The following is a 24,044-nucleotide window of genomic DNA, read 5'->3' as shown; positions in this document are numbered from 1 at the left end:
TAAAATGATTGATTATAAATTGTAAGAAACATGGAGTATTTGGTAATTTGAGAGAAGTAATAAGCTAATAGAACTAAGCCAACATTAAAAATGTCAGAATTTGGCATTTGAGATTTTTGTACCTTTTAAAATGCTTAATACTTGATCTTAGCCAAAAAGCCTAGAAGTGATCCCTTTTAAAATACTTCAAGTACCATCACCCATAGAGATATTTATTGTTCTTGGTAAAAAATGAAGCCGGTAGATGACATGGTTATACATACACCCTCACAGCAGTTGACCATGGGTAAGCAGACTGTTTTTTTGTAACATATAAATCCAATACTCTCCGGAAACACTAAACACTAAAACTAAAAATTGAATTGCTGATTTTTATTGTAGTTTAAAAAAAACTCAGCAATAAGCTGTACATTCAGTAAAGATGTATTGTCATGGCTATTTTGAGGAATCACTTTATGAGTAGTAATTATTAAAATGTAGACATTTTTGCTTTAAAAAATTGCACTCTCTCTTCCATGCAATTCGTTGACCTTTATTTAATTTTCTGTCACTGATAAAAATCCAATAAATATGTTAATATTTGTGTGTAAATGTGAGCCTGATGCACCTGAACTTTGTTAGTATGTATGTATTACTGTTCCTTAGTTTAAGTAATCTGTAACTTCCTCTTCAACAGAACGAGACAGGTAGAGCTAAACTACTTCGCATGTTTGTGTGTCATTGTATCCATTTCTATATACACTTACTATGAAATAGTAATTAAATAGCGTCAATTCATAATTGATTCCAAATTTATTTAACAGATAATGTGGATGTAATATATTCTGAAATTTAATCACAAAAATAAATTTATATTTTCCAATATGTGTAACACATAGTCACAGATACAAAAACACACACAGTTCAGTTAGATATAATAAAGATCAAATGTAAACATGCCTAGGTGTGATAATTTGGATTGGGCTCTGGGCAGCAGTAGATAGCTGCTACATACAGGTGATTGCAAAGTTTAAGAACTTGAATACAAATTTATGCTGTTATTTGGAAATGATCAATTTCAACATCAGGTGATGAACATTGCAGAGAGATAAGAAAGGCAGGCTGCAGATAAACTATGAAGGGCTTTAAATTCCATATGGAGGTTTTGGTGCTTGAATTCTGTTTTTGTTTTGTTTTGTTTTGTTTTGTTGATCATATTATCTGAATATTTTCTTAAGTCTACAGAAGTGTTGGAAACTGAAACATCAAGTAACACGGATATCTAAAAATTCGATATGCCCTTCACTCAGAGTCATCTATGTTTGACACTTTTCCTTCTTTGCCCATCATTTGTGGGTTTTCCCCTCACTTTCTCTTTATCTCTTTTCCTCTGCCTATATATCACTGTTAGAGTGTGTATGCAACTTTTATCTTTTATGAATTTCAGAGTAAATTGATTATCTCATTTGTTTTACCTTTACTAAATCATTTTATATTTCCCACCAAGAATAATAGTCTCATAAAATTTTAATATGAAAGCAACGAATGGAGATATTGTATTAATGCAGTGATTTTCATTTAGTTTATATTGCCATTCTAGTTTCTCCAGTTGGTCCAATAATGTTCTTTATAGCTCTTTTCTCTGCTACAAGATCCAGTCTGGAACGAGGCCCTACTTTTAATTTGTTTCTATGATTTATTTTTTTTAATTTATTTTGAACATTAGGGTTACAAAAGAGAGAATCTTCTCTCTGCTCTTTTGTTCCCCTGGTTGAACAGAAGAAGTAGAACTCAAATGCTAAACCCGGAGCCTTTTCATCTCTCAGGGCACAAGCATGTGAGTCATATTCCACTGCTTTTCTCAGGCGACTACCTGGGAGGTAGATTGGAAGTAGAATCACCAGGACTTGAACCAGCACCTAGGTGGGATACCTTTGTTGCAGGCAGCAGCTTTTTCCAATATAGTATATTGCTGCCCCTAATTGTTGTGCATTTATCTCATTCATCTATAACATTTCTATCGATCATTGTCTTTTCCTCATACTTTCTAATTTTTGAAAGTTGTAGTCAAATACATGCAACATAAAATGTGCCAAATTACTTTGTGCAGTTCAGTAATATTTAGTTCGTTCAAATATTCCTTACTCATCACCAGCCTCTGTGTCTAGATATCATTTAACCTCTAATTTTAAAAGTTTTATTCTACTTTTATTTGGAAGGTGGGGTTCAGAGAGAAAGGGATTTTCCATCAACTCATTTACGACCCCAAATGGCTGCAATGGCTAGAGTTGAGTATATCCAAAGCCATGAGTTAGTTCTGGACCTCCCACATGGGTACAGAAGACCAAGGACTTGAGCGAGCCTCAGCTGCTTTCCAGGGACATAAGCAGGGAGCTGGATCAAAGTGGAGTAAATAGGACATAAACCGGTGTCACTGTGCACTGCAGGCACTGTATATGGAAGCTTAGCTTACTATGCTGTGGTACAGCTCCATTTATTTCATCTGTTAAAACTGAAACTCTATACCGATTAAGCAATAACTCCCCATTCTTTTTGCTCCTAGCACCAGGAACTTCCTTTTATCTTCTGTCTCCAGGATTTTGATTACTTCAAATTACTCGTATAAATAGACTCATATAGTACTTGTTTTGTGATTGGCTTATGTCACATACAAAATACTTCCAAGATCCACTCATGTTGTGGTGTAAGTCAAAATTTCCCTTGGCTTTGTATTTATTTGTTGGTGTTTATGAACAGTTGGTTTATACATTTATGTATACACTGACAGGAATTGTTTCTGTATTTGGGCTGTTCGTCATGCTGCTCTGAACATGGAAATGCAACTATTGCCTTGAGATCCTGTTTCCATTTTTTGGATGGATAGGGTCTTATATCTCATAGTTAACTTTTTTGATCACGCAGGAAAGCTATTGTTAAGATTTTAAGGAGTCATCATAGTGTTTTCCACAACAGCTGTCTTATTCTTCATTCCAACACAGAGTGCACAAATATTCCAAAGTTTCCACACATTTGCTAATATGTATATGTTTTTTTTTACCACAATCAATATATTTCCATTGAAAAAATGTATCCACCACAAAAGAAGCACTGAAAAGTTACTGTGGTTGAATTCTATTAAAAAAATGCAGAATGTTATAAAACTTTTTTTAACCTTTTTTTAAATTTTCAATTTTATGGTACAATTCTATAAGGTCTGGGAACACCCTCCCCAATGCCAATATATTTTAAATGTTTTTTTCTTTTACTTTTGCTTTTATTGCAGATAAACTAATGAATGTAAGGTTGCAGCTCATTCTTCTTTGCCTATATGGTATTTAATTCTCTGTTCCCCTTTACTCCACCCTTTTCATAAAGCATTAGTTATTTGAGGTTTGATCAATTTTTACTAGTTATTGCTTTTAGGTTTTGTGTCCCTGGTTGTTCCAGTGACAGCATAATGCTAGGGATGATTTCTTATGTAAACAGATAGAAAACTAGAAGATTTTAAGTCTTCATTAGTTGCACAAGTTAGAAGGTTGACTTGGGCATTGAAACAGAAGATGTAAAGATCATGAAGATCAATCAGATGGCAATTGCAATCACCCAAGCAACAGTTAAAAAAAAAGGTTGTTCTAAAATTTTGGCAATACAGGAGTATAGTGCCAAGATTGACTAGCCTATGTAGGCCTCTAGAAAAATCTATGGCTGGTGTTACAGATTTTGTTTGTGCATACTCAGTACACAATGTTTATATCATAAACCTGTTTATTCTTCTAGGCTTTTAATGAAGAGTAAACTCCTTCCCTTCCAGGCCTGCTGGTGCACACTCTGCTATCAGAATCAGCCAGGGCCCAATGACAGTCATAATCTGAGATTTCAGTTCCACCACCGCCTGGTTATTTGTGTCTTTCTTCCTCAGCAAAATCTCTTCATGACTCGCTTTGTGAGTTCTGCTAAGAAACAAACGTGTGTTGTTTTTGTCTCTCAGTCGAGAGCTTATGAGAATGTTTTCCTTATTCCTTGCTCAAATCTACATTTATTTTTTGAAGATTCTATTTCTAGGTGATGTTGAGAAAGAATTTATTTTCATTAAAAAGAAATAGACTTGATTCAATGACAGAGAGCTGTAGTTATGTATAATCCAGACCATAGATTTAGGGTAACTAGGATGGTCAGAAAAAAAAAAAGAACAACTGATTCAGGTTTGGTAGAAGGCAGAAGATGCACATATTTGCTTTCTCTTCCAACGTAAGTGCATGTGTGATGCCCACTGTATTCAGCCTCTTTCCTCTAATCCGGATACATATTGCTAGTGTTTCATCCACATTTATGCAGCATTTAATTATAATTTTACAACATAGTGTCCCATTTCTAGTTTTATAGAATATTATAAACCTAGAATTAAACATTATCTGACAATATAGACTTCTATATTATGTGACAATATAATATTGGATTACAAAATATGTAAAACATATTACAAAACATATTTTGTAACCCAACATTGTCTTCAAGATGAACTGAATTCTTCAAGATGAGTTGAATTCTTTTCAAAGGACTGTCCTACAGCTCAGTATCATTTGACTAAAAAAAGAAAAAATATATATATTTCATGGGACTGGCAAAGGAGAGAGTTTTAGCCTGGAACTGAATTCTTCAAGTCTGGTTAGCCACCTGGACTTCACAGCAAGTGCCATCGGCTGTTCTGTGCTCTGCCACCGTGGTTTATGCTCTCTGAAAGGACAGTGGGAAAAGACTAAAGAGGAAGCAAACAAAAAAATCCCCGCAGCTCCATATGATGTTGAGCTCTTTCTTTTAAAATTACCAAGGAAGAACTCAGAATACCGATGAAATTTCATGCCCCAGAACCTGAGTTACAAGCAAGCGCCGTAACTAGCGGAGAGGTGAAAGGTGTTAGAGAAATTCCAAGGTTAATTTTCAGACAACAGAGAAATCCTGGTTTGCTGTTTCGGCAGGTCCAGGATAGGCAGAGGACATGAAAAGTGCCTTATTTTCTTACATGAATACGTCCTTGTTGCTGGGAATATCAAAAAGCAGTAAAGGGGAAAAGAAACAACAGGAGGAGTACATCATTTTGTTAGACTAAGGACAAAAATATTTTCCTTTGTTGCAAATTCAACTGAAATGCACACAAGTATGAGGAATAACATTGCAGAACACCATTCTGCAGAAGCCATTGTATGTACACTATTGGATCCTTCTGGTAAGGTAAGGTGTTGTGGCATAACAGGTCGGTCTTCTCCTGTTTCTGAACTGCAGCTGTGCACTCAGATATGTGAATACCGTGCTTTGTTCTGAATCCTTATTCAGCTGGTCTCCTTTGGAGAAAATGAAACAGCATAAGGAAGAACCTGGCATGCTTTCAATCCCTTCTCCTACTTCTCAACTCAAGTGTCAGAAAGAGCAAAGCAATTTCAGTCTCCCTACTTCCTTTCTGTATAAACAACAGGTTGATGGGCAGGAAGCTTTCTATTTCAGTAGCATGTCTGCCTGAATTTGCTTCATTGGTGCATATCCTTAACATGAAACTTAACAAGCAATTGAGTTGTTTATGTTGTTTTTGGAAATGTCTTTTGTGCCCCACCAAAATAAGGAGAAAAGAGAGAAAGATCACAAAAGCTATTGAAAAGTAGCTTGCTTGAATTTTTTGTTACTGTTTATTTTTACAGTGAGTTGAGATAGCAGGTGCATTTTGAAGTTTGGTTCCTTTGTTTAACATAATGAAAATCTTGGCTTTTTCTTTTCAAAATCAGGTGCTTTATTTATATCTCTGCACATTGCTTAAGATTTGCAAATAGTAGTATACATAAAATATATATATATGTAATTTTTACTCCCATATACATTAATGCATTTAGTTACATTTTTCTTGTTTTTTTAATTGTAAGAATGATGACAGGCATTTAATTTATAAGTGTATGTTTTCTCCCAATCTACTGACTTCTGCCACAGTTGTTCTTATTGAAAATGTCTTTCCAATTTAAGATTGCATTTTTATATCACATAAAGTTATCATTACATTGCCATAATCATCAATAGCATCACGGATTTATAATAAATTGAGCTTCATCTCTGTTTTGTTAACAAAATGAACAGAACCCAGAAAAGTAAATGAAGCGTAGAGGGGGTTTCACATACTATCTGCTAGTTTTGTTGTATTTATTTCCAAAGGTAGGGACACATTGTTTGAAAGGTTATAAAATCTGACAGCAGCTGCCATGTGTAGTTTCAATCACACCTCTGAAAATTTGAAGAAGCTAAGTCCTACTGAAAATGAGATTTTGCTAAAAAGTATCTCTTATAGTCAGTCTTATGATTCTAGGTATGTTGTTCAGTATAGGGAGCATCAGTGGTTTTAAATAATGTTCCAGGTGATTCTAATGGGCAGCCAGGATTGAGAAATGATATGTCAAAGAGCACGTGACATGTAGGAAACAAAGTAAATGCACAGTGGTACCAACTGAAACATCAAAGCAATCAGCAAATACATCACGTAAATTGGAACCTAAGTTCCATAAGGTTAAGGAATTTGCCTAAGATCACTGTGTGCAATGGTGAAACTTGGATTTTGAATCCTATCTGTTGATTTCCATTGCTACAGAATGAGAGGCCACCTAGACAGTCATATGCTGGAATGTGAGCTGTAGTGTAGTGAGGTAAGCCACTGCTTGAGGAAGCTGCTTCCCATATTGAGTATGTGGGATCAAGTCCTGCCTCTGTCTCTGGTCGATCTTCCTGCTAATGCATTTGGCAAGAGGGAGATAATGGCTGTGATTCCCATGTGGTACACCTGGATGGAGTTCTTGGATCCAGCTCTCAACCTGGCCTACCTTATTCTATGCAAATTTTTGGGTTGTGAAGCTGTGCATAGAAAAAAAGTGTGCGTGTGTGTGTGTGTGTGAAAGAGAGAGACTTTGCCTTTCAAGTAAATACATAGTAGAAATTTTAGAAAAAATATACTTGCATACAGATTTCTTTTTTTATTTATTTAATGAAATATACATTTTCCAACCAAACATTGCGAGATACAGACTAATTATTAAAAATCCTTTTTTTGTTAAAAAACATTCCCCTTTTTTATTCTTTTAATTTATTTATGAAGCACAGGGACAAGGAATGAGAAAGAGAGACACATTGCTGAGTCACTGATTGTTTTCCCAAAAACTATCCTGCAGTGGCCAGAGCTGGGCAAGTACATAGCTACGAGCAGGGGTTTCACTAAGTGCCTCTTGCATGAGTGGCAGAATCCAAACACTTGGGCCATGACTACTGCCTCCCAATTTGTGCATCCACAGAAAATTGGAAATGGGAGTGGAGCTAGGTCTGACAGCCGCACAGCTTTATAAGAGATACGACCATCCTTACCGGCATCTTAACTTCTAATCTTAATGCCCACATCTTTCATATTTCAGTAAGAGAGACTAGCTTTGTTTTTCCTAAATCCATATTCCCTCTTGTTCTTTGAATTTCCAACAATAATTGACTCACTATTAGAAGTTTATCTTCAAATGAATGTTATCTCTAATACTTTCTTCAGTGAAAGGGAAACGCATTCTATAAAGAAAGGCCATCAGTGCAGACCCCAGAAAGCATTGTTTTTGTGCTACCTTTCCCTTTATATCCTCTTCCACTGTTTTTCTGATTTTCTTCCTTTGTGCTTCCATAGACTTTGCTACACCTTGGATGCAAAATATGATAATCATTAAACAATTTTGAGGGGGTGAGAGCTTTAGGAAAAGAAGTCTTTTAAACAACTTAATTTAAAAATATACTACATATTCTAATTGATTACGTTTATGAAAACTCTAATGATTTTTCATGTTTCCATTTCAAGTTTATTGAAATTGCTTCCACAATGGAAGCATAGTATATAAATATCGAATGATACCTTACTTCTGCCATCTCTACCCTAGATTTTGTTTATATCTCTAGTTATTATGATTACAACACAAAATAAATGCTGATGTGTTGCACTCTTCCCTGCCGTACTTCTCAAAAAATAATCCCGTTAATCCAAGGCCCTATGTGAAAGAGCTTTTCTAGTAATGATGCTTATTGCACTAAGCCATTATTCGGTGGTGAGCCAGCCTCACTTTTGGATAGCTGTGTATCACTTCAAGATCACTAACTGGAATGAAAATGGACAAGCAGAAAGGAAATGTTTTTAGTGGCAGGCTTATTGGCCCACAAGGGGATTAAATCCTCACTTTGGCATCATTTTCCAAATTCAGTTGAGCCAGCCAGTAGCAATGAGATGAAAAAAAAAAAAAAAACCCATATGTAGTCTGAAACATTGGAAGCTATGAAAAAATAGAAAACATTTAGAAACATAAAGAGTATTCATCATCAGCCAATAGACAGCTTTATTTTTTCAAATTTGTGTTACCATAAAAAGAACAGATTTCATATATTTCATAGGTAGAGTTCTAAGAAGAAAATCACACTTCTCTCCTACCCACTTCCCACCTCAACTGGAATGTTTCCAACAGAGGAACATTTAAAAAAAAAAAAACGGTTTTAACAAAACAAACAAAATGGAATGGAATAGCACATTAAGTTTATTGAAAGTTTGGAGCACCTTCATGTTTCCTTTCGAAAAATCTATGTTTTATATGTGTATATGGATATTTGTGACTGTGTCAATTCCTCTTCTATTAGATGGAATATCATTAAAGTATGTTCATAACCAGAGTTCATGTCTATTGATACCTTTTATTTTTCTTGGATTTTATGCTCTTTAAAATTCATGAACTAAGCAATGAACAGAAACATATAACATAGTTGAGGGGCTATTGACTTACAAAATGCTTCCCTTCCTATGGTCTGCCTGTGAACGACTGGCAGTTTGGATGGGAGCTGAGGGAAGTTATTGGTCATTTACACATTACGGTGGTTAGAAATAGAGCTGGTTTCCGTCAATAGTCTCAGGCTCTTTTACCAGCTGTCTCACTGTCACTATTTTGTAGGAGGTAAGTCAGTTGCCTTCCTTAATGCTACAGCTTTGTCCAATAGGAAAAAAGGAATTCACCTAACAAATTCCTTATATGACTTCTGGTCCTGAAATATAGAATGTAAATTTAAGATAGAAAGATCAAAAATAATTTCTAAATATTATTAGTACATTTACATTTGCTGAATGTTTACTATAACCATTTTAATATTTTAAAGACTTAAATATAAATCATCATTCAAAAGAGGAAATCACAGATCATCTTGTGTTCTAGGAAGACTATCTTCTGAAAGACCCGAAGAGTTATTTATCAGTTCTTATAGTAAATTATGAAGTTAGAGTTGCTCTGCAAACAATATACAATCTGATGGCATGACTGTAGGCAAAGTGATACTTATATGAATGAAAACTAAAATGATGATTGTTCAACTGGATTATATATTTTGAGCATGACTGAATTTAACTGCATAAACAAAATTCTGTTTGTAGTCAGACCAACATAGAAAAGAGTACTACTTTATAAAAATGATTTCTATGGCTTCTGGTGTAAATAGATTTTATCAGCATGCTTTACTGGAGAGAGTTTACAATACCGAACTGTAATAATAACTTTTAACATGTATTGCTTATTTCATGACTATAATGATTTTTTTCTAACCAGTATCATAAAAACTATCAAAGATATCACTAACTTTTACAACAATATTGCATACAGACATAGTTTATACAAGTTATAAATGTGTATGGCTATGAGTTTTTGTCATATTTTATAGAGTTTATGTTCAAAAACTGTTTTGAACAGAAAGTCTTCCATTTCTCACCATGTGTAGTACCTAAAATTATAAAATGGAAGAACCAAGTTGCCAATGAGATAATCTAATCAAGCTTCCTCATTCCCTGTTTCAAAAAATAAATCTGTTTCTTGATTATCTTAAAAATTGTTTGAATCCACTGGGTTTGCAATAAATTTTTCAATTACTCATGTCCTTATCACTGCCCAAGTTGGATATTTTATCCATTTAGCACCAAATTCAGGAGAACCATGCATCAGGTTCATCTGGCTGTTTGTGCCTTAGCTTTACACTTTGCTTTAAATGCATAAGCAACTTTCTTCTGACTAATCTTATCTTTCAAAATTAAGCTCAAAAGTTACTTCTCCCAGGAAATGCTTTTTCTGAACCACCAACTTTTATTTTAAATAAGGTTTGTATCTTAGTACCTGCATAATCAGAAATACAAATATTTATGATGAATGTTTTAATGGTAAAAAAACATTAAAAACCTCTATGTGATAAGAGTCTATTTTTAATATAGATGAAAGCATATGTGTTTGCTTTTAAGTAGATTGTGCTCTAACTGAATTATATTTTTATTTTTATATACAAATTATACATGCTTTTGTATTTATTTCATGTTGCTGTTTTATCATGACAATGACTGTATACTATTCTTTGGCTATATGCAAGTAATGAGCTAATGAGCTGAAATTCTGTAAACATGCATTGAGTTGCTACAGATGAGAGTACAGAGAGAAGTTAATTTTTTAAAATTTTCATGATACAAATTTCACAAGCATGGGGATTTCCCCCTTCTGCTCCTCCCATTGGTCCCACCCTGTTTTTCCCCATATTATTATAATAGCATAGTCCTTCAGTAACAGACACATGTCCAACATTCTGCTCTTAAGTGTCTTTTGGCATCACATGTATAAGCAATGGTAGGTAATCTGGTATTCTGTTGTCAAGACATATTTAACAGTTTCATTGGGAGTCCTGCTTTCATTCAGGAGTGGAGATGCATGCAGCAATATATCTTTACCTCCCAGTGTTCTAGAGTCCTAGAGGAAATTTTAGAAACTTCCTTATGACCACAGCGAGGGCTAATTTATTTTAATGGCAAGAACTTAGTCCTTGAATTCTTGAATACTGGCCTCACAACGAATAATCATTATTTAATATTTTGAATGTCTAATCCTCAGACAATATTGAAATCCAGCAAACATATTGAGGCTTATTTAAGAATAAATTTATTTTCGCTTACTTGAAAAGTGGAGCAAAACAGGTGGAGAAAGAGCAAGAGAGATAGGGATCTTCTACACTGATGAATCCCCCAAGTGTTTGTGACAGTCAGTGGGAAGCCAGGAGGCTCCAGCTCGATATGCCACAGAGATGGCAGGGGGCCCAAGGGCTAGAACTACCACTTACTGCATTGCAGGATACACTAACAGGGAGTTTAATGAGAAAGGGACCTGAAAAGTCATTTTGATATTGGTTGCAGTAGTGTCAGGGACTTGACATATTACACAGCGACACCTATTCCTTGGATATTTTCAATAAGAAAAGAATATTTTTTTTCTCTTTGAATGAAATTTTTATGCTTTGATAAAAAATCAAAGATACTCCATTTAATTAAGCACCTTTTTTCTGGTTGCACCACTTTATATTATGACTATGTTACAGTGTTCATTTGATACAGAAAAAAGTACGAATACCTTCATGGTATTCTTCTAATTTGATAATTCCACATTGTCAAATATTGACTATTTTTTTTATTCCTACCTAGTTAGGAAGAAAGGAAGAATGAACTGACAGTTCTTGTTGGGTCCCTCTGCTGATATTTTATTGGTCTTCTTTCCAAGCAAGATGCTAAGTTTCAAAAACACTTGTGGTTAAACTGCATGCTAGCTAATGGATTTTGTTGTTAAATAGAAATGAATTCTTGGGGAGACCATCTTTGGTCTGGAGGCAGAGCTGGCAGAATATCATCCTGATCAATTTAAGGCCACAACATCAATGACAATTTACAACATTATGAAATTAATTGACATGGTATGGAGTAACCAATATGTAAAAACAATGCAAGTTCTTAACCACATCCTGTGACTCCTTCATTAACATTTCAATTTTAGTTTATGCACTACCAGCTTCTATACACCTTAAAACGGCTATAGGGTACTATTCAGCTGTCTCGTGTCTATTTCCATTTTTATATTTAGCAGTTAATAGTGTTGAAGCATAATTCTGCTGAACTTGGCAGATTTTAGGATAGTCTAAACTGGGTCATAACTCTAACAAGGCATATGTCAACAATTGAGGTGCAGAACAGTTTTAGGAGGGGTTTGCAGAGAAATCTTCAATACCTTAGTGAGGAGTAACTAATCTTTGTGTCCTACCTAGTAAGGTATGTGTGAGTCCACGTTGACTGTTTCCTGTCTGTTCTAAGCTTTCCTTGTTGTTCTCTGTCTATCTATTCTAATGTGTGTGTGTGTGTGTGTGTTTGGGTGGGGGGACCTCCTGAGCGACCCTGATGGTCATTGCAAGAGAGGGTGGGGATCCAAAATTGGAACTAAGTAAGGACCAGAGAAAGCTCCTCTCCCTAGACCCAAAGGAAGTTTACTGTTCTGTTTCTGAGGATCGCTCAGGGTTCCTGGCTGTTGTTCCGATGACCTTGGATGCTGCGAGGAAGGATTTGTACTTCTTCCATCCCACGTGGGAGATCCGATAGGGATTGGATAACCTCAGGGAAACCGTTGAACTTACCTGGACAATAAGATGCTGAACTATGTGCTTGGTATATGCTTGCAATGAACGAATCTTGACTGAATTTGAAATGTAATACTGTAACAAGGTGGAGGAATCCACAATGGGGGGAGGGTACGGGGAGGATTTAGGGGAATCCCAGAGCCTATGAAACTGTGTCACATAATGCAATGCTATATATATATATACACACACACACACACACACATATATATATATATAAAGAAAACTGAAGAAAAAAAAAAAGAAACTAATTCTTTCTCCAAAGAATTGCTACAGTAGATACTAGAGACCTCCCCAATCCAGGGAGAGAACAGTAACATTTTTATCAGTTTATCTTGACTCATATATGTGATACAGTGTTTTGTAATGTTCACTAATACATTAATGATGTAATATTGTTCATTTAATAGCTACCACATGATACTTACCATTTTAAGTGTTTTAGTTATTGTGTTATATGATTAAAATATCAAATATGCTATACAACTATTTTACTATTCTATGGTATTTATATAGAAATACAATAATATTTCACAATAATATTCTGAGAGTTGTATCAAACTTCAGTGTTATACATGAGGAACAGAGTTCAGATAGCTGTAGTTCATGATCAAAGTCAACAATGTGAGGAATAGAGAGAATCAGGCTTAAGTACGAAGCTACTATTAAATGCAGTGCACCGTTTTGCCATTCTGAAAGAGTGTGAGAATTACAGCATTTCAGACATGATTATTGCATGGAATCACAACTTGGCAACTTTGTAATTATTTAGTAGGGTATGGGACATCAACTAAAACTTTTTTTAAAGCAAATAATAGTCTCAGATGAAATTAAAGTTGAACATTCCTTTTTTCTAAAATACCTTACAGATGTGAATTTTTCTAGATCATACAACTACATTCAGAATTGAGTCATGTGTAAAATGTTGATCATATTTTTTCTAAAAAGAAGCACTTTTTCTTTTTTTTTTTTAGCTTTAAATCTTCCTAAAATTGATTCGTAAATCAGTTATCACTAAGCGACCTGTGGGAAGCGGGAAATTGGATCAAATTATAAAGGAAAAGGGAGGAAATTTGTTTTTTTAAGTTTGAAGGCTTAATCTTCAATCCAAGTTTAATCAGATGTAACCCATTGTTTGAAAAGTACAACATCAATGTCTTTTTAATTTCACAGCCATTATATGAAGACTGAGAAAAATTGAGGTACTGATTATTCTCAAGTGAATATTAAGGATAGATACTATCAGAAATCAACTAAATGTACTTCTTCATTTATATTTTGATTCACAAAGGAAATAGTCTGTCCCATGCTGGAGGTTGGATAATCACTTTTATTGGAGCTTAGCATTGTTCTTTGAGACTTTCTGATGTTTGTTAAGAGGCAGCACATGTAATCATATACATTTTTAACCACTAGGACCAATATGCTGACTCTTCTCTTTAACATCTTTTGTGCATTAAATCGTTTTTTTTTTAATTTTAGTGAATTGTAGAATTAATTTGATATCCTTGCTGATTTTCAAATGAATAAAGAGAATGATTAAACTGAATGTATTTCGCTAAAGGAAAATCAAATACCATATTAAAGATATTCCAGAAACCATTCTTAGTCCTTTAATTTAAAACTACCTGTATTCCCTGGGATATATTGGAAAATAAAGACCTCCATTTAGTGTTTAATAAATACTGATAGAAATAGAATTACATAAATTTCCCTGGGATACCTGACTATATTAATGAGAAGTTATTCTTATGCTATGAAATGAATTACCAATAAGGTAAGAAAGAAGAGGGATGATAAAGGAAAGGTTAAGAGGGATTTTCATAACCATCTAATTCCAGAATTGTTTCTCTCTGATTTCCCACAGTTTTACCTACATTAAATTTAGCATTTGACACAAAAGATTTAAAGCAATAATAAGAGTAATAACAATGAATAGTAAAGTTTCCAATAGACTAATATTACAAGTTTAATTTCCCTGGGTGATTTCACCAAGATTATGGAACATGAGGTCATGACCATAAAATAATCTTTTCCTATTTCTAGCAAAAGGACATGAAGGGCTACAATATCTCTCCTAGGATTTGAATAATGTATTTATTTCTTCTTAACCTGATGTTTAGATTCTTTTGCCCTTAACTTTAGACCTTTAAATCCCTCATTTTTTCCCACAGTTGATTAAATGCAGCCCTGAGAAAGCACTGGCTGACTATTCTACAGAAAGCTTTTCAGAAGGCTAATAGGCTCTGACCTCAGAGAAATAGTGTTGTTAAATTGACTTGAGACCTTACCAGAGAGACCAAGCTTTACTAAAGACCATATTGAAGGCTGGATTTTTCATTATTGAGGATGTTTCTTTCCTGCTATGATGTGAGAATAATAGCTTTTCTCCTTTTCTTTCTCTCTTTTTATCTTGAAGATTATTTATATAAGTCCTGTATTTTTGACGATGTATAAAATATTAGGTTGCCTCACCACAAGGTTTGGCTCTCTTACTCAGGGAGTAGCCAGTAAAAACAGTGAGGCTGAATCAATTAAAATTAAATATATTAATAAAATTGGCTTCTCATGGACACTTGGCTTGACTGGTTGTGAAATGAATTTAGTGACACTTATTAGTGCATCTGATAGTTACAAGCAGATCTATCTTTGTTTTTCTTTTTTAAACTTATTATTTGAAAGGTAGAGTTACAGACACAAAGGGGAAGCAGATTTTCCTACCACTAATTCATCCAACCAAATGGCTGAGCTGCAAGGGCCAGGGCTGAGCCAGAAGGAAACCAAGAAAAGAAGGCACCTCAGCAGGGAGCTGGAGTAGACATGAAGCAGCCAGGATATACATAGAGAATGCTGACATCATATGTGGGCATTTAATTCACCTTCCCAGAGACTGGACCCATAGAAACACGTCTATATAAAGAAAAGAGTCAGTCAGTAGAGAAAAGCATCTAATTAGTCATTCAGTGAGTTGAAGTTGTGTTGACACCTATGTTAAATGTTTGAAAATAGATATGGTTTCACCTGTTATTATTGCCAAATGGGCTAGCTAGTATAGTAGTTTGAGAAGTTTCGTTTGATATATCGTGCTTTAAAAGCTAAAATATTATACAGTACTATGTAGATACAAAAAATCTTAAAGATAGAATGTTTCTTGACTAAGAGAAAATCAAGATAAGCAAATATTTTAGACTATAATTCTACACACAGTTGTATATTTTACTCACATATGAAATGTACAGGAAGTGACCATGAATTTCATTTTTCTCTATCTGCCTTGATTTTTTATTGTAAACATAAATGCTATATTATGATTTTATAATTATAGTATTTTATATTGAATAAGAATACAGATACCCATATTGCCTGGGTTAATTTCCCAGCTTTACTTTTTGGGCACCATATAGGAAACCACTATGATCAGTTTGTTCATCTATTCTTTTTTTTTCCTTTTTTGTATATTTATTGATTAATTACATTGTATTATGTGACACAGTTTCATAGGTACTGGGATTCTCCCCACCCCTCCCCAAGCCCTCCCCCTTGTTCATCTATTCTTTTACAAAATAGAGATATTGTTCTTTCTTATTGCGGGATTGTGAATACATGCCCTGTAAATTTATTAGCATTTGATATTACTTACAACACAGGATTGACTAGAAAATAATAACATGAGTGACATAATCTTCTATACTTTAAGTATACCCATTTATAGATACTCTCTTTGGGAAATGTTCGCATAATATAGGTGTATTTCTTTTGCATATCAGTGTGACTTTTAAGGCTTTTTTATACTCCCACATTCCTCACGGTAGTCTACTTTCTCAAAATGGGCATGCCGGAATCTCTAGAATAAGCAAGTTATTTCACATGTATTTTTAAATGGTAGGTGCTAGCTTTAAAAATCTCTAGGAAATATGGCTTCAGTTATAACACATTTTCCATAATCAGGTTATATTTATGTGTTGAGAGTGAATTACCTTCTGATAAGCACATTTAGCAGGGTCTATTGAAAACTCAGTTAAGCCTTCTGCGGGCTTCAGGAAACCCGCACCATTTGACCTTTTGCTATATAGTTGTTATTTCTGTAGAAAAATACTTAATTGATTTTTGTTATTTCAAATTTATAAAAGTATCTGACAACCTTCTAAGCTGTGCCTATGATTAAAATGGCAGAATTGTATAGCTGAATATAGTTTTACAGGTATAAGCATATCTGTATATTTTAACTGAACAAGGCTGAAATTTCAATTATACTACTAATTGCACAATCATTGAAAACCTGAACAGACTCACTGTAAACAAGTAAAATATTTGATATCAAAAGATAACAGAATTATGTCAATTTTATGCACTTTCTGCATAACAAAGGAAACAGTTAATAGATTGAAGATAACATCCAACAAAATGGGATAACATATTTGCAGGCTACTTTTCCATTAAAGTATTAGCATCTACATTGCGTCAGGAACTTGAAAATCTCCCAACAGAAATAACCAATACACTGTCTTGTATTCTGTGATAACGTACAGGAACTCTAAAAATACAAATCCAAGAATTTCTATTCACATAATCCTCATTCCTCCCAAGATGGAGATAGACTGTTTCTGTAAGGTAAACCCCTTCTCCCTGGGAAAGGAAGGACAGGCTCTGGGATTCTTACCTTTCGCAATGGAATGTTCAATATGTTATGGTGATGTTAGGAATATGGGTGTTTTTCCAGGGTCTCAGGTTTTCTCCATATTTGAAACACAAACACCTGCCTTTAGGGAAGGAGCCCTTTTTCTAGGGTCCTCTCTATATGTGCTCATCATTTAGTTTCCCAGGGTCATACTTTACCCCAGTATCAAGTAAAATTCCCTCACATCATTCTAAAGATGAAAAAGCTACTTAAATATACACTTCATGATTCTATGTTGTGTAAATATCTCAGCAATTGAGATATTTATAAAATTTACAAGAATTATTCTTGAACTCATTATGCTCTAGGTAGTTTCTTTACTTTCTTTTAGTCTCACTGCATCACGCTACATAACATAATTTACAATCTTATTTTTATTTTAAGGTTCAGAAGAATTAAGAGGTGATGACATTATACAAAAGTATATTAATTTTACAAATCTCCATAATGTTCTGATTAATAAACTCATATTTGATGAATATTCACTAAATTAGTAAAATGTGATTCCTGGGACTATACAGATCATTTTCACTGCTTCCTATGTATACTAAGAAAGACTATTATATTTAATCTTCCCTTGAGCTTAGTAAATGTAAAGAAACAGGGTAACAGGGCCCGGCATAGTAGCCTAGTGGCTAAAGTCCTCTCCTTGCAGGCACTGGGGTCCCATATGAATGCCAGTTCTAATCCCAGCAGCCCTGCTTCCCATCCAGCTTCCTGCTTGTGGCCTGGGAAAGCATACAAGAATGGCCAATGCCTTGACACCCTGCACTGCATGGGAGACATGGAAGAAGTTCCTTGTTCCTGGCATAGGCTCAGTTCAGTTCCAGCCATTGCAGCCACTTGAGGAATGAACCAATGGATGGAAGTCTTCTCTCTGTCTCTCCTCCTCTCTGTATATCTGACTTTCAAAAAAAAAAAAAAAAACCAATAAAATAACGGGTAACAAAATGGAAGAATCTGTTATTAGCTATATTCATTCAATGATTGCCATAAAACAAGTAAATCATCACTTTGTGATTAACGTACAGGTTTTTGATGGAGTTTTTGAACCTCAGAATGGACTGTATCACACCAAGTTTAGTTTCACAGTCTTGTACATTTCTTAGTTTGTCTTGACCTTACTCTCTGTGAGATTCTCTGCATTATATGGAACTGACTTCCCATGTGAGCTTCTCTGAGCGTTTTAGATGTGGGATTATGGGATGCAAATATTGGCAAGTTGTAGATGAGGATTCAAATTCCAATCCTGATTCTGCCTCTTATCAGCACAATCGAGTTAGATGATGTCTTTGAGTTTCAGTCTACTTAGACAGAAAATGAATTTCACCAGCAACACTTTGCTGACCTTTACTAGATTATTTTTTTCAAAATCATGCATATTAGAACATCACAGAGATTCTTCGAACCTTAAATATTTTTTTAACAAATTGTAGGGTTAAGAAAACAATGTGTAAGAATTTAATGATCATAATTAACTCTGTCGGGGACGACACAAAAATGATCAATTCTAGAAATGAAAGAGGAAACAAACCAAGTCGTACAAAAAGAAGTAGTAAAAGTGGATGGAATTTACTAAATGTTTAAAGCAGAATTAGATTAATAAACTTCAAATGTTAAAATATGTATCTTTTGAAAATTATCACTCCATCTCATACTTTGAAAGTGTTTTCATCTTAAACAAATATGTACAACTTAATTAAAACTTTTTAAAATTTATACTACTGGAAGAAGGATCTCCTATAAGGTAAAATTCCTCCATTTTATAGTCAGTCATGAGAAGAGGGGAAACAGGGAAAATGGCTGCATAGGGTCTGAAAATGAGATCTGATGGTAGAACAAACATCCCAGGATTTGGATTAGAAAGTCCATGGAATGCTAGGAGTATGAATGTGTTTAGTTATACTTGCCCCCTCCGACCATCCAAAGATATGTTTCTAACTATCTGTGAAAGTTACCTTCTTTGAAAAAAATGTTCTGTGCAAGTGATACATAAATAAGGCTGCTCAGATAAAATTGTCATAGGTTATCAAGACAGATTGTAAATACATGGATGGATTTTCTAACAAACAAAACAAAAGAAACGAGGTAAAATGGTCTGTGAATGGCCTGGCATGATAGCTTAGTGGTTGGATCCTCCCCTTGCATGTCCACAATCTCATATGGGTGACTGTTCATATCCCAGCTGTTAAATTTCCCATCTGCCTCCCTGATAGTGACCTGGGAAAGGAGTGGAGAAAGGCCCAAGGTGTTGGGACACACCTGTGTGGGAAATCTGGAAGATTCTCTTATCTCCTAGCTTCAGATCAGCTTAGTTCCAGTGGATGAGTTCACTTGGGGAGCAAAACCATGAGAAAGACAATTATTCTATCTCTCCTTCTCCCTGTAAATCTGCCTTTGTAAGAAAAATAAGTACATATTTAGAAAATTAAAATGTCCGTGAAAAGAATATGAGGAAACATAGTGAAGGCATAAGCAAATAATGCATTCAGCCATCATAATTTGGAAGGTACACTGATAGATAATGCACTGTAGATGCTCACTGAACAGTGCAAAGTCGGTTCGATGATAGGGCTACTGATTTCTCAGAATCATTCTTTCTCTTTGGCTGATCAGTATTATGCTTTATTATTTACTCGATCCAAACACTAAAGGAATTCACCTTCAAAGGGCTCTCTCCAGAAGAAAATCAGCAAGATAATAATAATATAAAGAGAGAGAGAAAGTGTGAATATGCTACATACTTGCTTGCAGGATGTTGAGGTTAGCCTGTTGATTCTCCGCTCTGCCTTCCAGCAGGATGCCAAAGCATGACGAAATTCGAAAGTTTGAAGAAATAACGTGAAAAAAAATGAATTTCCTCATTATGACTCACTTGTAGCATTCATAACAACTCATTCTAATTTAATATTATGAGATCTCTGAAACCCTTGAGATGATAAATATGAATTTGGATGTGATCCCAGTAATTTCTTTTTTTTAAGATTTATTTATTTTTATTACAAAGTCAGATATACAGAGAGGAGGAGAGACAGAGAGGAAGATCTTCCATCAGATAATTTACTCCATAAGTGACCACAACGGCTGGTGCTGCACCGATCTGAAGCCGGGTACCAGGAACTTGTTTCCAGGTCTCCCACGCGGGTGCAGGGTCCCAAAGCTTTGGGCCATCCTCGACTGCTTTCCCAGGCCACAATCAGGGAGCTGGATGGGAAGTGGAGCTGCCGGGATTAGAACCGGCGTCCATATGGGATCCTGGTGCGTTCAAGGCAAGGACTTTAGCCACTAGACCATGTCGCCGGGGCCCGATCCCAGTAATTCCTTAATTCATCCTTGAACTCAACCATCTCCACAGTTTCATTTCATTTGCCTGATCTTTGCACTGGGCGTTGCCACATGGATTCCTCTATTTACAAAGGTAACACAAAAATATAAATATTAGTAAATATTAGCCACTTGTTTTTCTGTGCATAAGCACTTCAAGAAACTAGATAAAAATGGAATTTAAAGAAACATATTCAGACACAAATGGTTTGAATCTATGGCTACAAAGAAACTTTCAAATAAGTTAATATTAATGTGAAAGAGTAACAGAGAAATCTAAAGAGAGAGAAAATGAGAGAATGCTACCTTCCACCAGCTTGTTCATGTCCCCAAATGACAACAACAACCAGGGCAAATGCAAGCAGAATCCAAGTGCCTGAAACAATTTCTGGTTTCCCACAAGAGTGGCAGGCACTTACACTGTAATACTGTGATCCATGCTTTCCCAGGTGCACTGGCAGGTAGGTGGTTCAGAATCAGATCAGCTGGGGCTTCAACAGTTACTCCAATACAAGATATTTACATCAGCAATGGCAGCTTAATCAGTTGTGTGTAACACTAGCCTGGTGTTTTTCAAGAAAGTTTCCTTCACTTATCGAGTTACTACCAAATATTTACTAACTATATTTAAAAATATCAACAAACTGCTAAGAGAATTCCTAACTGTTCCTAGTTGTTCATTGATTTCTGAACATGCTGAACTTAGTGCAACATGAAAACAAATACAAGCATTGACTGTTTTACCATTGATACACAATATGTAGGATGGGTAAGATAAGCTTACATTCATTCAGTGAGATGTGAAAGAAGGGATTATATATGAATACATATACATATATGCACATGTACATGCCTACAAATATAAATATATGCATGCTTATGGAAGATGAGCTGGGAGTAACTCTAAATTATGAATAGTGGGTCTTAGTGAATTATTTCATCTTAAAGACTGAAATCTGGATTAATTGGAATGACTCATATTTTTTAATAAGAACATTACAATTTATACCCGCATCCCAGAATTACCTTGAAGAAATGACAAAATGTTTAAGGAGCACCTACATGCAATACACATAACACACACACATAGGTGATTTCTAGTATTAATTTTTAAACAGCTGTTTTGTGACTTTGTAATTTAATCATTTGCTTTTTTCCATGTTTCAAGTTGTACACTTGGATTTAATTAGGATTTGCTAGGTCATTTCCAATTCTAAAGTTAATATACTTAATCAGAACCATAAAGGTTCTGAGAATATTTTCAATTAAACAAATAGGTATGGAATTCTTTAAAACATCAAAAATTAATTGAGATATAAAAAATGAGTATATTCAGAAAATAATGTGATGCTATTATTCCACATTTGATTCTTGAATGTTTAAATTCCTATTTAAACTCCTCATTAGGTCAGATTTTTTATAATTTGAATAATGATGAGAAGGCTATGTTTCTGAAATTATGTCTATAATTGCCTTTTCCTCAGATTAGCTCACTATGAATGTCAGTGCCATTTAAAACCTTACATGCATTTTAATTTCATGTATTAAATTCAAGTTTTGCTATGTATTTTCTCTTATGGCTGAACAGAATATTGCAATGAAGAAAATGCATATAGGTCACTCTAAATTTTTTGGCTATATCATTAAATGTGCATTTTGTTTATGCTGCTTAGGGGAAGTCGACAGGTTCATAGGAAATTAGAACAAAAAGTGGAAGGATAATCTTTGTCAATTCAAACACACAGTATTTAGACCTATGATGATCTTTCATATTGGGTAGCTGTGTAGTATGAAAATAATGCAGGCATTAATTGATTCCTACTTGCAAATAGACAGTAGATATATATTATAAAAGTTTCTTAATGTTACTTCTGATTAAGTGGAAAAGATAATGTTTTTAACCTGTGTTCCAATAACTCTGGAATCATCTGCTTATAGGTGAGGTTAACTTTAGTAGGCTTAGCCTAGTGAGGGAGATTACTACTTTGACTAGGGGTACTACTTGCCTTGGTTTATTGTAACAAAACACCCCAAATTGGGTAACCTAAACAACAGAAACACATTGTCTTGTTCTTGAGTAATTGAGGTTGGTTTCTTCTATGGTCTGGAAAAATCTATTCTATGCCTCTTGTCTAGATCAGGTGATTTTCTTGGAATCTTTGATGCTGCTTGGTTTATACCATCTCTGACTCATTTTCGCCTGCCATCTCCCTGTAAGAATTGGGACCTATACTAGTTAGTACACGATGACATCATTATCACTTAACTGGCTGTGTCTCTATTGTCCTAACTCTTCATATGTGTCATGTTTTGAGATACTGATGGTGAGAACGTCAAACTTTGAATCTGTAAGGGAAAGAGTTTAAGCTGGGCTTAACAGGTTGTCAAAATGAAGATGTTAAAGAACAGTACATATGAGGGTACAAATCTGGGCCACATGAATTCTATGACAAGTTTTCCAAACAAACTAATTGTACAAAGCATGTAGAGTTTCTTTCAAATTAGTTTCAGATTGATGGACAAACTGATGCAAGGATTTGAAATGTACTTTCATTAACATTTTGTCTGGGAACGTACACTACAGAGGACAATCATGGTTTAATTTTTCAAAACTGAGTATATGCTGGGGTAATTTAGTTTGGCTTCAGGATTTCCCATTGTAGGAAGTTCAGTTTGTCATAGAACTGTCTAGTATGTAGGGAGGTGGAATTACTTTGCTTGAGCAGCCCACATCCTTTTTTTAATCACAGAATGCCAGCATGATTTCAATTTTCTCTTCCATCCCATTGACACATTCAAATTAGTCTGTTTTGTTGTTAGATAGTTCTCATAAATAGTATTAACAGAATTCAACCTCAATGTATTTACTTTTTTAAAAAAGATTTATTTTATTTTTATTACAAAGTCAGATATACTGAGAGGAGGAGAGATAGAGAGGAAGTGGAGCTGCCGGGATTAGAACCAGCAGCCATATGGGATCAAGGCAAGGACCTTAGCCACCAGGCCACACTGCCGAGCCCTGTGTTTACTTTTTAGTTTAGGTGTACATTAGATTAAGCGTATCAACTTCATGATAGTTTTAGAAAGATTTTCTATGTTCATTGATCTATCCACACATCTATATCCTCTCAAATATTCTGTTTTCTAAACCAATAAACTTGCTCCTTAAAGTTCTCAAGTAAATTTTTTATAATATAATTAAGAATATATTTTAATGCGTGTTTATTCTAATAAACTTGAAAGCATGAGAAAGAAAGGGAACAGGGGAGTTAAGAGGGAAAGAGAATGAGAGAAATGTTTCATCTGCTGGCTCATTCCCCAAATAACTACCACAGGTAGGACTGAGACTGAAACCAGCAGCTGGGAATGTCAGCCAGGTCTCCTGAGTGTGTGGGGGCACCAGGAATGAAAAGGTCCCCCACTGCCTCTCAGGTGCATCACAAGCAGAGAGGCCAGTGACAGGAATGCACAATTCGTTTTTTTTTTAAAGATTATTCATTTTTATTATAAAGTCAGATATACAGAGAGGAGGAGAGATGGAAACGAAGAT

At 34.8% G+C, this 24,044-nt stretch overlaps 1 protein-coding gene across 3 annotated transcripts in view; it reads left to right on the top strand.

Annotated features, from left to right (window-relative positions):
* Nucleotides 1-24,044, top strand: part of NAALADL2 (N-acetylated alpha-linked acidic dipeptidase like 2) — a 1,067,904-nt gene that overhangs the window by 896,612 nt on the left and 147,248 nt on the right. The window lies entirely within an intron of this gene.

Source organism: Ochotona princeps, chromosome 3 (assembly GCF_030435755.1).
Source record: "Ochotona princeps isolate mOchPri1 chromosome 3, mOchPri1.hap1, whole genome shotgun sequence".
NCBI classification, from domain to species: Eukaryota; Metazoa; Chordata; class Mammalia; order Lagomorpha; family Ochotonidae; genus Ochotona; species Ochotona princeps.
The sequence above is the reverse complement of the archived record's forward strand: the minus strand, read 5'-3'. Positions and strand labels throughout refer to the sequence as shown.